Here is a 14297-nt window from a genome sequence, read left to right as displayed (position 1 = left end):
AATAGTCATGAAAATAAAGGAAACGCATTGAATGAGAAGTTGTGTCCAAACTTTTGGCCTGTACACACACACACACATATATATATATACACACAGTATACTATATATTCTAGCTTCTCATTACTACATCCCTGTTTGAATTAGTTAATTCATTTGCAATTACTGTCTACCACAAATTTATTTCAGTAAATATATACATGTATACACACTATCTATATGCACAGTATATATGTGCAAAGGTTGACATGTCTCCTAATCGCATTATTAAGAATTTATGAAGTTAATGTTTCTGTTCACTGACATGTAGGAAACAAATACAAAAAAGGGAAAGACAGAATTAACTCAGCAGAAGGGTGAATGGAGGAGGGAAAAAGACGACCCACTCACAGCTGTTGATCAGTGAGACAGACAGAGGGAAGACAGCTCGAGAGGGAACACGGGGGTAAGCAGAGAGACAGAGGGGGGGAGAGAGAGAGAGAGAGCGAGAGCGCGCGCAACCAGTCTCACTTGAGAATCAAGGAGAGAGAGAGAGAGAGAGGAGGAGAGGGGGGGGGGGGCAGCAGAGGGAGAAAAAAAAGACTTAATCAATTCAGGGTAGATGGGAGGGATGTTGCTCCAGTGCCTCTGCTGTCGTGCTGCATGTAGCCGAGTGTGTGTGTGTGTGTGTGTGTGTGTGTGTGTGTGTGTGAGAGGACGACCCGGCTGCTGCTGACGGCTCACTGGGAACCAGACAGCAGCCCAGCCTCGACTCCACATCCCGGAGCCCGCTGACGGACTGTCTGACCATAGCGGGGTCTTCAGTAAACGAGCAAACCGGGAGGATACGTGGACTAGAGAGGGAGCAGCAATAGCCCGAGGTAGGGAAGACTTTGTCTGTGATTACTCTTCCTCATCTTCCATTTCAGTCTTGCTTCCATGTCGATGTTCATGCTGTTTTTTTGTTGTTGTTGTTCTTAGTGTCGTCTGCTCTTTGCTGTCCCCCCCCCAAGCTTATTCTTAAATATCTTTGTTTTGACACATTTCTTGTTTCTTGCAGAATGCCCTCTCCTTTTCTGTCCCATTTCAGTGTTTTGCTCGTGTGTCCAAATGTGCCTTTTCTCGCTCCAACTTTTTATTTCTTAATTTCGTTAAATTGCTCCATCTGAACCAAAGATGCTGATGAGGCTGTTCGTTTTGGATTTCAAGCGTAAATAAATGGCATCAGTACTTGTCTCATAGTTATAACAACACTGGATGTGACGTCGGATTGGGTGGAGATGGATTTAAAACAGAAATGTCTCAGAGTCCTTTTACCTCAACGAAACAAATTCAACAACATAGAATCTCTAATGTAGTCCGATCGGCTGGTGTCCAGTGACGGTGTTAAGCCTCAGCTCTAAAGGCCATGTCAGTCTTTTCTGGGAATAAAAAAAAAAAAAATCAATGAAAATGCTCATTTTGTAATGATACAGTAACAAACTGGAAATATACTGTAACATGTTTTACCAATAGGGTGACCTTTGTCAGGGAGTTGCAAGGAGAAGGGCATAACTCCTTTTGCAAACAACATCTTTCATAATCACAAACTATATTATATCCTTTTTTTCACCCAGGATGTATTAAAGTAATTGACCAAAAATGTCCATCAATATTCTAGATTATTATTTTAATCTTGTGCTGTCCTTTGTTCTGAATACTGAATCGCTTACATTTATTGTGAACTTTAATTTCTTATCACTTTTATATATATATATATATATATATATATATATATATATATATATATATATATATATATATAAACAATCTTTGTTCTTAAATACATGTTGCTCGTCTTAATGTCACTCCCTTCTGATCCCAGGGTGCCTCCTTCAGAGCGATGCTATAGCATGAGACGGCTGACTTCTTGTGATTAATCTGCAGTCGGCGTGCCTAATTACATCTCATCAAGCAATCACCAAATGCGATGGTTATTTATTACTTGACAGCATCCACTTGCGTGGTGATAAACATTAGGGAATCTCCGCCCGAGTCTTGACTGTTAGGATAATGAGCAGTGCAGAGAGAATCAGGCGAGGAGGATCGACACAGAGAATAAGAGAGTGAATGGGGAGGAGAAAGACAGAGGATGGATCGAGGGTGAAGTGAACAGGATTTTTTGGCAGCGCTTTGACATGCAGCTCACGGTCGGAGTCCCATGAAAGAATATCATGTGTACAGTAAACGTCTGTGTGTCTGTGTGCGAGGCCGGCTGGTGGGTCAGGTGGAGGTCTGCGGAGATGGAGGCGAATGCCTTCTTGATGACGATCCGTGTGCCATCAGACAGGAATTCATCATGTGGATGAAGAGGTGACCTGTCTGAAAATGGATCTGTGCGATTAGGATGAGAGCATGCACAGACCCACTCAAATTGATTTGCACTGACCCAAAAACAAGACAACTCTGATTATGAGACACCCCGTCTCCTTTTGTAACACCTGTGTTTTGAGCTTTGTGAAGAAGACACACTGTGTAACACTGCATCTTTTAAATAAAACACTGTAAATCACTATAAGGTAAATAATAGAGGTACCGTGTACATGAATCTTTAACGTTCTGAGTGTTCCGAGTCATTATTGTCACAGACTGAATCGGTAGTTTTTGGCATTGCAGCTCCCCTCACAGGTGACTGAAAGCGTTGTTAGCTCAGTAGTTTTACTTCCAGTTAAAAAACAAACAGACAAACACTGAAAGCCTGAAAAATCTACGGAAACATATGATAACTCTGTTGCAGAAGTGGTTGCTGAGCCACTAACCTTTATCATCATGTTGTTCATTATTTTTTCAGTTTTGTGCTAATTGTAGTCCCAGGCCCGCCATTAGGAATTATAGACAGGGGGGACAACATTTTCCAAATTGGACCCTTCATTCACACTGTAGCACCATAGACCTTTGCACAGTGCCCGCTTTCTCAAGGCAACACACAGGGAGCAGAAGTTGAGGGACATCCGGCGTAAGTGTATCCATTGATGGTATCTGAATAAATGCCATCCAGTAGTCTGCAGACGGGGCCAACCTCCCTAAGGAAATATATTCTGCCCAACAACTGAAGTGCTCTAGTTTGTCTCATGAAAACAGGCCTGCATGCCCTCAGTGGAATATAAAGCCATGTGTCACAGGATTTGTGATGGCTTTCAAGGAAGTCTAGGTTCTGTAATCATGGGATGTCCACAGCAGAAACCTTCCCACAACTTCACAGTTACATGTCTCGTCATACGTTTGACCTCTTATGGAGATAATGTGCAAAAAAAAAAAAAAGTAGTTCAATAGTTTGATCCTTCAAATGTCGTTTAGGTTTTAAAAGCTGTATGTGTATTGGATTGATCGGATTAGGTGAAGATGATTAATAACAAGCGCCTTCTGTGTGCCCCTTCTCGTTCGTTTGCTTTCCTTACTACCGTTTTTCTTCTTGTGCACTAATTCACCTCAACTCAATTTAACACTGACAGCTCAGATTAAAGGGCGACTAAGGGCAACGAAGGGCGACTCATAGCGACGATTCGTGACACGCCACAAAAACTACGGCAACCCAACTTGGACCACCTGCCGATGAGCTCCTTGGTGTGTCTGGACCTGAGACCTTTAGGCACTTTTAATGCACAAAGGAGTAGGGAATCACTAAAAAGTGTGACAAAACCAAATTGTGAGACTAGTGGAAAGATTCAGTTGTGAAACAGCAAGATAAAGTGTGTTAAGGGGTTAGGGTTAAAATTCATCTTGACTTTAACACCTCTGCAAACATGCGTTGTGTGGGCGTGATTGTTCGATCATCTGTTTTGTGAAAATGGGACACACCCTCTCTTTGATTCCACCGTTGGAGAGGGGGTTTCAGATGTTCTTTGACCATATGATTGGCACTTTGTTTGAAGCATTTTGAGGCTTTTAGGTCTGCATCATCACAGCTCTGAGCAGAGCAGATTTAAACACGGAGAGAATCACAAAATATCCTGTAATCTATGACAAGTTTAAATCTGCTAAGGATAATGTATTTTGCTTTCAAGATATTTCTCAAATTATTTATTCATGTTTTGCTTAAATTCACAACATGACCAGAATCAGAACCAGGAATCGACAAGAATTAAAAAACCAAACATATGCTTCCTTTATTGTTTCTTCCCTAATATGTTTGACCTTCACAGTGCAGAATGATGAGTTTGGTACTTCTCTCCTCCTCTAAGGTTTAAGGGCGCTTTCCAATATCTTTGTAAATTTCCCGTTTAAAGGTATTTGCATAAAACTGATTCCCATTTGTTTCATATTAAACTTTTCAGGACAAACACAGCTCTCCGTACAGTGACACCCAGATTTCTTTCTAGAGATGTAAAGAGATAATTTGGTGCTAAAGCTAAAACATTTATGTTGGCTTTTTGAAAGTCCTCAAAATGTTTTGGTCAATTGTTTTGGCTCTTGAAGTGAGTTAACCAAAGTCTTAGGTTACATGGGATTAAAATGGTAAATAAATGTCTGAAATGAAATTTTATAATGTCGCTTTTTGAGTAGGAGTTTTGTCAAACATTGTTTGGACATTGTTTGGAGTGCGTCTTTTGTTCTCAGAAGGTTAGAGGCTGTTTCACTTTCATCTGCTAAAAGAGGCTTTTGACGTGTGGTTGTATGAGCTACTTCATAGTCAGTGTGAAGTGTTAGCTTCAGTACCGACACGGAAGCTATGCAATATCCTGCTGTGGACGGGGGGCAGCAGCTCAGTGCATTTTAGACACCTAAAAACATCTATGTCAGTTTAAGTGGATGCTTTATTTAGAATATTTTCAGCGCTTTACCTTGCTGTCAGACAGACCTTTACCGAGAACTGAAGCCGTTATCTCTGCTCTCTTCAAAATCACCAGACTCCTTTGACAAAAACCTAATTTTACTTTGCAGAACATGGGAGTTGCTGCTCTACCACTGCCTCCATCGCTTAGTTAGTTTGTGTTATTATGTGAATTTAGCGTTTTAAAGGGTTAGTTCGGATTCACCAAAGTCTAACTTTAGTGTGATATCTAAAGGCACTTTACCTAAACGTACTTGGTTGACAATAAAAAAATAATAACGAGACGGTTGGGTTTAGGAAAACAATAACGGGACGGTTGGGTTTAGGAAAACAATAACGGGACGGTTGGGTTTAGGATACGTGAAACGCTGGACATGATCCCCGGTCCACTGGGTGAAAGTCCTGTGTTGAGTGACCCATCCACCACACCAACCAACCTCCCTACGTGGATTTGCGTCCTTTCTTACTTCTCGTTGCCGTAGTCGCTCTTAGTGCTACGTCATCTTCAAACCCCGTGTAGCTGCTGCTCTCCCTGGTGCGTTCTACACCACACACAGGGGTGCTTTTTGCATCGTTTCTGACTATTGACAGCCACGGTCCAAACGTCTGTATTTTACGAGTTTGGAGTGAAATCACACAACTAGTTTGGCAGCCACTTGTGGTTAAATTAGCAAGTTAATATACTTACATAAGTGTGTAACTTCAGTGACGTAGGACACATCTGGTGTCCGGTAGTTAAACTTTTGAACTTAAAAAAATATTTGCATATTAGTGGATTGTGCATTGATGGAGAAGGAGTTTATTTTTTCAAATATACTTTTTTTTTCTTAAAACATGCCTGGACGGGATATTTCATCATTCAAGGTGCCTAGGGCCACAGCCAACAACCATTTTCATAGCCGATTAATCTTTTGATTAGTTTCTCAATTCATTGATTAGTTGTTTGGTCTTTACAATGTTAGAAAATGGAGAAATATGTGGATCAGTGTTTCCCAAAGCCCATGAGGATGTCCTCAAATGTCTTTTATCTACAACTCAAAGATATTCTATTCTATAAAGATATTACTATTAAAGGCGATTAATTAAGAGTTTACTTATCAATTAATCTTTACAAATCTAAAGGTATCAGTGTATTTTGCTGTATTTCACTGCAAAGCCATCGCAGATGAAAACGTGTTGTGTGGTTTCAGGCTTTGGGGAGGAGTTGTTTTTATTCCACACACTGAGCCAAAGAAAGAGAGAAAGATCTTCTATTTCAAACCGTTGGCATTGCCCTTTAAATGCAGAGCAACAATCAGTTGTGTATTAGCTTGGCCTTTCAATTCCCCACTGCGTTTTACATACAATCCCCCAGTTTCCATGACACCCAGGCCTTCCATAAATACTCCTGGTATTTGTGAGGCTACATCCCCAGTAGGTTAGAGAACAGAAATTCACGGCCCTATATGAGCCTAGCCTGCAGCAGAGCTAATCCCAGATTGATCTTTGGCTCTCTCAGATAGTTTGAGTGTCCATGGTGTGCTCTGTGTCCTGTAGGTGTTGGCTACAACAGATCACAGCACATCACACGTTTGATTTATTTTTCTTATCCTCAATCATCCGTAATCGTGATAATGTAGACCTGCTGTAGGCATATAACTGTGTGGTAGAACTTCAGTAGATGACTAACGACACCAAGGAAGATCTGACGTTCATTGTACTGGCCGCTGCTGCAAGCTGTGAAAACAGACATGATAACTGAGATGATACATTGTCTTCAGATGGAAAGAAACAATCTCATAGATCACATTTAGGAAAGAAAAGCACTAAGTGGAAATAGTGAGTTGTGATGATAGGGGGCGAGAGGTGAAGATAGTGAGTATGAATCTCGGTACAGTATGTGTGTCATGTCAGGTCCTGACATGGCATCAGCAGCACTCCTTTTATGGGTAAAGACGAAGCTCTAAGGTTAACGGTGCCGGCATGCAGTTCAGCATGTGAAACTATATTAGCCACTAAATTTGTCTTGTGCTACTGTTTATCTTTGGCCTGTGAACGTTACTGCTGCCCTTTGATGCCCCGCACTGAAACCCTCATAGACAAGGAAAAGAGCTCCAGAGCAAAACATCAGAACATAATTCACTCCGGCAGAAATGTTTTCCACTGTCTGAGAAGTCGTTCATTTTGGGACTAAATGACTAAAAGCTCCTAATTTGGAAAGGCCACTTCCCATGTGGTTGTTGTCACTGCTAATTCCCTCTGTCGGCCCAGGGGAGGGTGTACATTACACACCAATGTGCCACCACTCATTGAATTTACCCATTGTTTTCCTGTCAACAAGAGGAGAACTTTTTTTTTCTAGGCCTACAGGCTAAAGGGGACACATGTTTAAATAAAAAATAAAATTCACGCACACACTTTTCACCTCTGCATTTGGTTTTAGTCTGTTAACGTTTCGGTCACAGCGACCTTTCTCATGACATGTTATAGTACATGACATAGTGCATAGTGTTAAAATAATAAAATTATAATAGTGTTCAAATATATAATGTTCCCAATTACATGATGATTCACAGCTTTGATGGAGGTGTGTTTCCCTGCATCACAAAAGAGAAAAAGCAAGCGTTATTCGTGTAGCTTTCTACTCACTATGAATTATTTCTCCTGAGGTCACATCCACGTCAAAGACCATAGTCTACCTGCCTTCTGTAGGATTGGGGAACGATCGTGGTCATGCTTAAAAAAACAACTTTGACTTGAAGTTGAAAACAAACAGCGTGTGAATTTATGTTTTATTTGGTTGACTCACCATTCACCTCTGTCCTCCACGCCACACAGACGTCACCCTACATTATAACACTTCTTCCCTTCCGTCCTCCACTCATAAATACTGCGGTTGCTCGAGGGCTTCGTCGCTTGGGTGTAAACATATGTGGGCATCATTTTAGATGGGTCAGGGTGCAAAACATGTCTTTTTTTGTCCAGGTCCCCAAAAAACTGCTAATACTTCTGTACCTAATGAAGAACTCAAAGTGTTGTATTTCTTCTAATGTCATAAAATAGGAGTTTTAAAGGGACCATTCAACAGTGTTGCGATTTCTTGGGAGTCAGGAGTTATTTATAATGGGCCCAGTTCCACTCATAGACTTTGATCCACTAAGTCCATGAGAGCTCAGGGCTGTGCCAGTGGGAAATCAATGTTCTAGGGCTCTCTGGTTTATGCACTTTATGCACACTCCCTTTCAGTCTGCAACTCTTGGAGACTTTCCTCAAGAGAATAACCCACAATGTCTACCGTTCTGATATCAAAACTACGATTTTTACTGAAATTTTAGATAGAGAATGTCTATTTGCTTGGCTTTGAAAATGGTTTGATGTCATTGACCATTTTTCATCATATGCTTCTCAATGGCCTTTCTTTATTGTTCAAGCATTGTGCACATTTTCTCAAGCATCCTAGAACGCCTCTTTTGGTCTCAAGGGGGAAAGACTGAAAACTTGAGCACGATGTTCCATTTCCCTATACCACAGAAAAGTTGTGAATGTGCAGGAAGCAATGTTGGCGGCAAAAGTGAGGATTTTAGAAAGGCATGTAAAGGCAATGTATGGGACACAGGTAATGCTTAAAAGTAACGATTCTGCACGTGTGACTTGCATGTTAACGGAAAAGTTCCTCTGAAATGATAAAACTGCAAAGCCTTATTCCACACCAAACTAACACACTTTGTTTTGAGTAGGTAGCTTTCCATTCGAGAGATTCAGGTTCAGTTGTAGTTGTTAAGCGCTCGGAGAGCATTTTCATCTGTGTGTTATGAACACTTGGGCCTCCCATAAGATAATTAGATTACTTGATTTTTTTTCTTTGTAAGATTCCTGTTAATTTTCTGACCTCATTACTTGTCAGTTGACTTCACCTTCAACGTGTCATCTTTCACCAGGCGGTAATGAAAGTCTGTGAAAGGGAATGGCACTTTCTGTTATGCGTGTGACTCGGCTTCCCCAGTACAAACATTTACATCTAGGTTTAGTCTCGCAGGCACGATTGTTGCCTAAAGGCTTGTGTCAATGCTGATTTGAAGCATTATATTAGTCCTTAAACTGTTTTTGTCTGGAGAACTTGCACCAAAAGCTGATACAACAAAAACATAACCAACAAATACAATGTTTGAGGAGAAGCTGCCACATTATGCAGGTGAAAATTCAGGCTTGAAATTTAGGTTTCTAAAGTTGCTCAGTAAGCTACCGACCCAGTTATAGCGGGAGGTCTATATTTAGCAAATGCATGGATCATGACGATTATCTGAGTGCTGAAAATGAGTGATGTTTGACACAGAAAAGCTGCTGTTGGCATCCACTCAATCATATGGTCACACAGTCCTTCAGCTTCCTGCAACAGAGTGTTGAGAGCTTCGCTGCTGCTGCTGCTGCTATCAGGACTTCGACACTCTTCCTGTAGCGAGGGCCTGCCTTGCCCACAGCATCCTGCTCAGCTCTCTATAGGGAAATGTCAGTTAGAAGCATCCTTTCCGGCATTTTACTTCCAGTTTTACACTTGATCCTCTAAAAAGACATTGAAAAGACTAAAGTCTGACACCATCTCACATCTAAAGACAATCTGTCATAATATCCCTACATTTTTAGTCACAGACTATAAGATTTTGCAAAGACTTCACTACCAAGACTTAAAACTTTCAATAATATTTTTTGATTAATTGATTTTGTCAATACGGGACAAAAGACCTACTTAAGACAGCTCGGACTGAGTTGTATGACCACCTTATACCAAATGATTGCCCCCCATCCATAGCAAGATTGTCATGTTTTCATGCCAATATTATAAATTTGCATGCGACAGTGGTATCACGTGAAAAGTCATTTGGTGTAAGGTTGGCATTAAATGCACTGCCAACGTTGAGCTCCACTCTGATGGCTGGACTGACTGTGGATCAGCTCTCCACGTTTCCTCTGGGGACATAATTATGTCAGAGCTCCGGTTTCTGTTTACCTTCCTTCGTCTTCAGTGTAATCACTGTAATCATCATCAGTATCCTAATTTGGCAGTGCTGCTCTCTCAACATGGCTTATGTCTTGGAACACCTCTTGGTGGTGAATGTGCAGCAGACTGGAGGGGTGTTTTGAACTGGATTTAACCCTCTAAGGTCAGGGCATTTTTACACATCATCTTGAATTCTCCTTTTAAGAGTATTTGCATTTAATCCGATACCCATGTGTTTCATATCACATTATTCACAACAAACTCAGCTTTCTGTGTAGTGACGCTCAAAACTGTTCCAGCTCTGCAAATAATTCAACATACACTCAATTATTTAGGTGCTCGGAATGAGTCCACAAAAGTAATGTAAATATATGATCACAATAGTAAATAAATGTCTTAAATGACATTTTGCTATATCGCTTTTGGAGCAAAAATGTTGTCAAGCATTGCTTGGACTTGTGCGTCTTTTGTCCTCAAAGGTTTAATGGTAATTAAATGGTCAACCCTCAGCTTCCTGTTATCTTGGGTGTAGTCAATAGAATATGGGTGTGGAGGTAACATATTGAGTTGTCACATGCATAGAACAACCAATGAGTACCTGACAAGGACATTTTGTGATCTTACCCTAGATTGTGTGACTACAGGAGTATTGAAAAGGTAAGGATGTGGACAGTTGACAATTCATTTTTTTATTATAACAATGTTGGTAGACACCAAAAACACAAGCTAGAAGAGAGAGAATTTTGGGCTTCCATTAATCAGGTGGACACGAAGTACGACGGAGATATATATATATATATATATATATATATATATAAAATTAAGCACATAGTGTTTAAATATAAATATTTGTATATATGTGTGTGTGTGTGTGTGTGTGTGTGTGTGTGTGTGTGTGTGTGTGTGTGTGTGTGTGTGTGTGTGTGTGTGTGTGTGTGTGTGTGTGTGTGTGTGTGTGTGTGTGTGTGTGTGTGTGTGTGTGTGTGTGTGTGTGTGTGTGTGTGTGTGTGTGTGTGCGTGCGCGTGAAAATTGGCAAATTTGTTTATTTCTGTTTTTCCGTCTTTTTTTCATTTTCATCTGTAACTGTAACGTTTAAAGATTTAACACGGAGGTCCGACCTATCAGGCATTTCTGCTGGACTTATGTTCTGGCCTGTGTGGCTTTGCTAGCATCTTTGATAAACCAAATCTAGCGTTACGAACAGCTACACCTCATTGCTGTCGGACTGACTGCTATTTTGGGTGGTGTCATTTTCTTTGGTCTGTGGCCCAACGGTAGCCTGGAAATCCAGCCCTAAATCCGAAAGAAGAAGGGTCTGGCAGTGAGTAATGAAAATGGCCCAACTCGAGGGGCGGCACCAAGCATACATTTTAAAATCTCACTGCACGCAACTGAATAACACTACGACCAATCACAACTTTTCGCTAAGCCCCATACGCTTAGCTACCACTGGTAGATGGTAGTAACTCTTGTTGGATCCGGTCGGCAAAACAGCAAAAATGTCCTTCTTGCAAAGGAACGATTCGAGCACCATCTTATGTTCCTTTTTTAGATAAAAAGTCAAGTCTAACTCGTTCTTGGTAGCGACCAAAGTCGTTTCAACCAGCTGGTTTTCATCCGTAGCCATCTTGCAATGTTTTCTAACGACCTCAACGTCACAGCGTCTGTCGTCATCTGTTCAGCTCGCCTCCGGCCCGCCAACATCAGATACACCGATGTGATTGGTGCAGCTCGGCTACAAGGGCATAGTTAATGAGCAGCATTGCTGAATGCCAGATTGACTCGCTGAGCAAATTCAAATTGTGCTCTCCCGAGAACTCTGGATTTCCAGGGTAGCCCAACAGGTAAATTAGGTCTCCAAGCCAAAGTAAGCAACAGTGTTGACATATGAAAGCATCAAATATGCATTTTAGTTGAATGAGATAAGAGTTTATCCAGTTGTTCCTCATCCCCATTTACTGTGCACCATTAAATTATTGGTACAGGATGTTCTTGTTATTGAACTTATTGTAAACAAACATTGTGATTGGATCTTTTCTGTGGTTGAATAAAACATGGTTTGTGGTAAAAGCAGAAAAACGCACACTGAGGACATATGTCCAAAACTGATGTGGTTACATCTGTTGCACGCTCCCTCTCTGTGTGTCTCCGTTACGGTTCTTCTCTTTGTCGTGCACTCCATTGACGTCATAGTTGCCAGGCAACCTTGTGAGCAAAACAGAATCCCTCTCTGCACAGAGGGGAGGCCCCGTTCGCTTGATTGGCACGTGCTTCTCTCTCTGTTTCCCTGTCACCCACTCGCAGTGTGTACATGTAGATCCCCCCTTTGTTGCCTTTGCGTTGGTAGCATCACAAAACATGTGTAGCCCATTAGTGATGTAGCTGCTGACCGGGAGAGAGGAGAGCAGCTGATAAAGAGAGAGGATACACAGTAAGAACTCTGCCTGCTTTAAAGCCTGGTCGATGGTGTATAGTTAAAGGAGAACATGGAGGGTGCTGATATTTTTTTTAACCTTTTTGGTATTGTCAACAAATCCAAAGACCAACTGGATCCTACCGTAGTGATGTTGAGCATTGCCTCTGCAGACAAGGAGTTAACATACAAACAAACCAAAAACTAACACTTTGTGCTTAATTTATATTTAAAAATTTGAATAAATAATTATATACTTTTTTGCAGCTGGAGGTGTTATTATTATTCTGTGTGTGTGTGCGTGTGTTTGTGTGTGTGTAACCTTTTGACCCTGCATATGAATAATAATAAAAAAGGCGAGGTTGGTTTGTGTCCCGTTTAAAAATAAAAGTACAACAAGTTTGAAAAAAAAAAACTTTACAGAACAAACAGAGCTCTGTCACGTTCTGTGTGCGTAAATTAAGCAACGTCTGATTTTTGTTAAACTTAGCTAAGTAGTTTGGGGCCTAAACAACAACTATGTACGTCTAAAGGACCATTCCGGTCAATTTAAACATGTAGCTCTGTTGTTTGTAGATTTGGATCGCTGTCAGCAGAGAGAAAAACGAAACCAATCGGAGTCATCCTCCTGCTAGAGTTAGCACCACACAGGCTTAACATGTTTTAAATGTGTTTTTAGGCTCTTAACATGTTCAAAATGTAATCACAAGTGGCTACCCATGTGAAGTTATATCTGGAACCTAGGGGTTTTCGTTACGGGTGTAACGTTACAAGCTCGCTGACTGGGCTGTCGTGAGTGACTCCGAACTCGTGTTGCTGTCATGTTGCGATTTTTGCTGGGTCAGACCATCCGCTAGCGATGGGGGGCAGGGACTGAAGGCTACATGGAAAAGTAGGCACTAAAATGTAATGTACAAAACCCTAACCAACATCTCTGTGCCTTGAGAGCAGACCCAGTTGACAAATGACTGTAAAAGAAAAAAACTTTTTCTCTTACAATCATTTGTGTGCGTCATTTCAGCAACGTTTTGATGGATTGGAAATACTTCGGCATGTGGCAGGATTCGGACTGATCCAGATTTTCTTGGTACAGCTACCAGAAGACTGACACATATCAGACAGGTTGCTCACTTCACGTCTATGTCGTCGAGCTCAGTTTGAGGCTGCGCAGCACGCCCAGCCATCAAGTCTTCGTCGGAGACTATGGTGTCGCCGTGTCCATGCTGTCTATGATTGAGACACATATTCCGAAGGCTGTTGACTTGTTCAAAGAATGACTTTAAAACCCAAATAATACCAGAATATCCCCCATGTCTTAATCAGAAAATGCTATTTTTGAAAAAAAGGCCTTATTTGAAATAGCCAACCGGCATATGCTGTTTACATGACCTGTATCAAATTAGGAATATTGTTATATTCGGAGTAATAGTGGGAAATTGGTGTGCATGTGAACACACTCAACGTTTCAGAATTCAATCTCTGCATATGTAGCGGTGGACAGCCGCAGAGTGTCTGGGGAGCAATCTGTCCGAACAAGAAGAAGCACAAGCTTATTTAATCCTTCCCCTTCTCTGTTAACACATCGCTGTATTTTCTGCTTACTCTGATGTGTGTTGTTTCAGTTTTCAAGTCTCTTTCAGCTGTTGAAGTGAATTGCATTTGGACATGAAGGAAGAATTACTACATTAACGTGCACTAGATTGAAAACGATAAATTCAGACCAGTGATTGCAGCCTTTGCCCTTAGTCAGCAGTTTTCCTGCTCCTTAGTGTTCACTCTCCACCTCTCTTTCTGCTGTAAATCTCCTTTTGATCATATCTTGCTGTCATCCTTCTCTCTGCCTCTTCTCCTTGTCCTTCTTCTTCTACAACCACCCTCCTCCTCTTCCTCTCTATAGCCTAAAATGACTTTGAGTTACAGATTCATCTGCTGTGACTACTGATATAAATATTTTCATACATTTTATATTTCATACAGAATGTTGATCACCTTAATTTACATTTTGCCTCTTTCCTCTGCTTGTTTTTTTTTCTCTCTCTCTCTCTCTGTCTCTCTCTCTTTCTCTGTCTCTCCCTCTCTGTCTCTCTCTCTCTCTCTGTCTCTCTGTCTCTCTGTCTCTCTC

General features: G+C 41.1%; 1 protein-coding gene across 1 annotated transcript in view; it reads left to right on the top strand.

Moving 5' to 3' along the window:
* The first annotated feature begins 604 nt into the window (after positions 1-604).
* Positions 605-14297, top strand: part of dgkg (diacylglycerol kinase, gamma) — a 114955-nt gene continuing 101262 nt past the window's right edge. The window contains 1 exon segment of the mRNA XM_032516518.1: positions 605-857. The gene's annotated coding sequence lies outside the window, so the exon portion shown is untranslated.

The sequence above is a fragment of the Etheostoma spectabile genome, chromosome 5 (assembly GCF_008692095.1).
Source record: "Etheostoma spectabile isolate EspeVRDwgs_2016 chromosome 5, UIUC_Espe_1.0, whole genome shotgun sequence".
Classification (NCBI taxonomy): Eukaryota; Metazoa; Chordata; class Actinopteri; order Perciformes; family Percidae; genus Etheostoma; species Etheostoma spectabile.
Note: the sequence above shows the minus strand (reverse complement) of the source record. Positions and strands in the feature narration are given on the sequence as shown.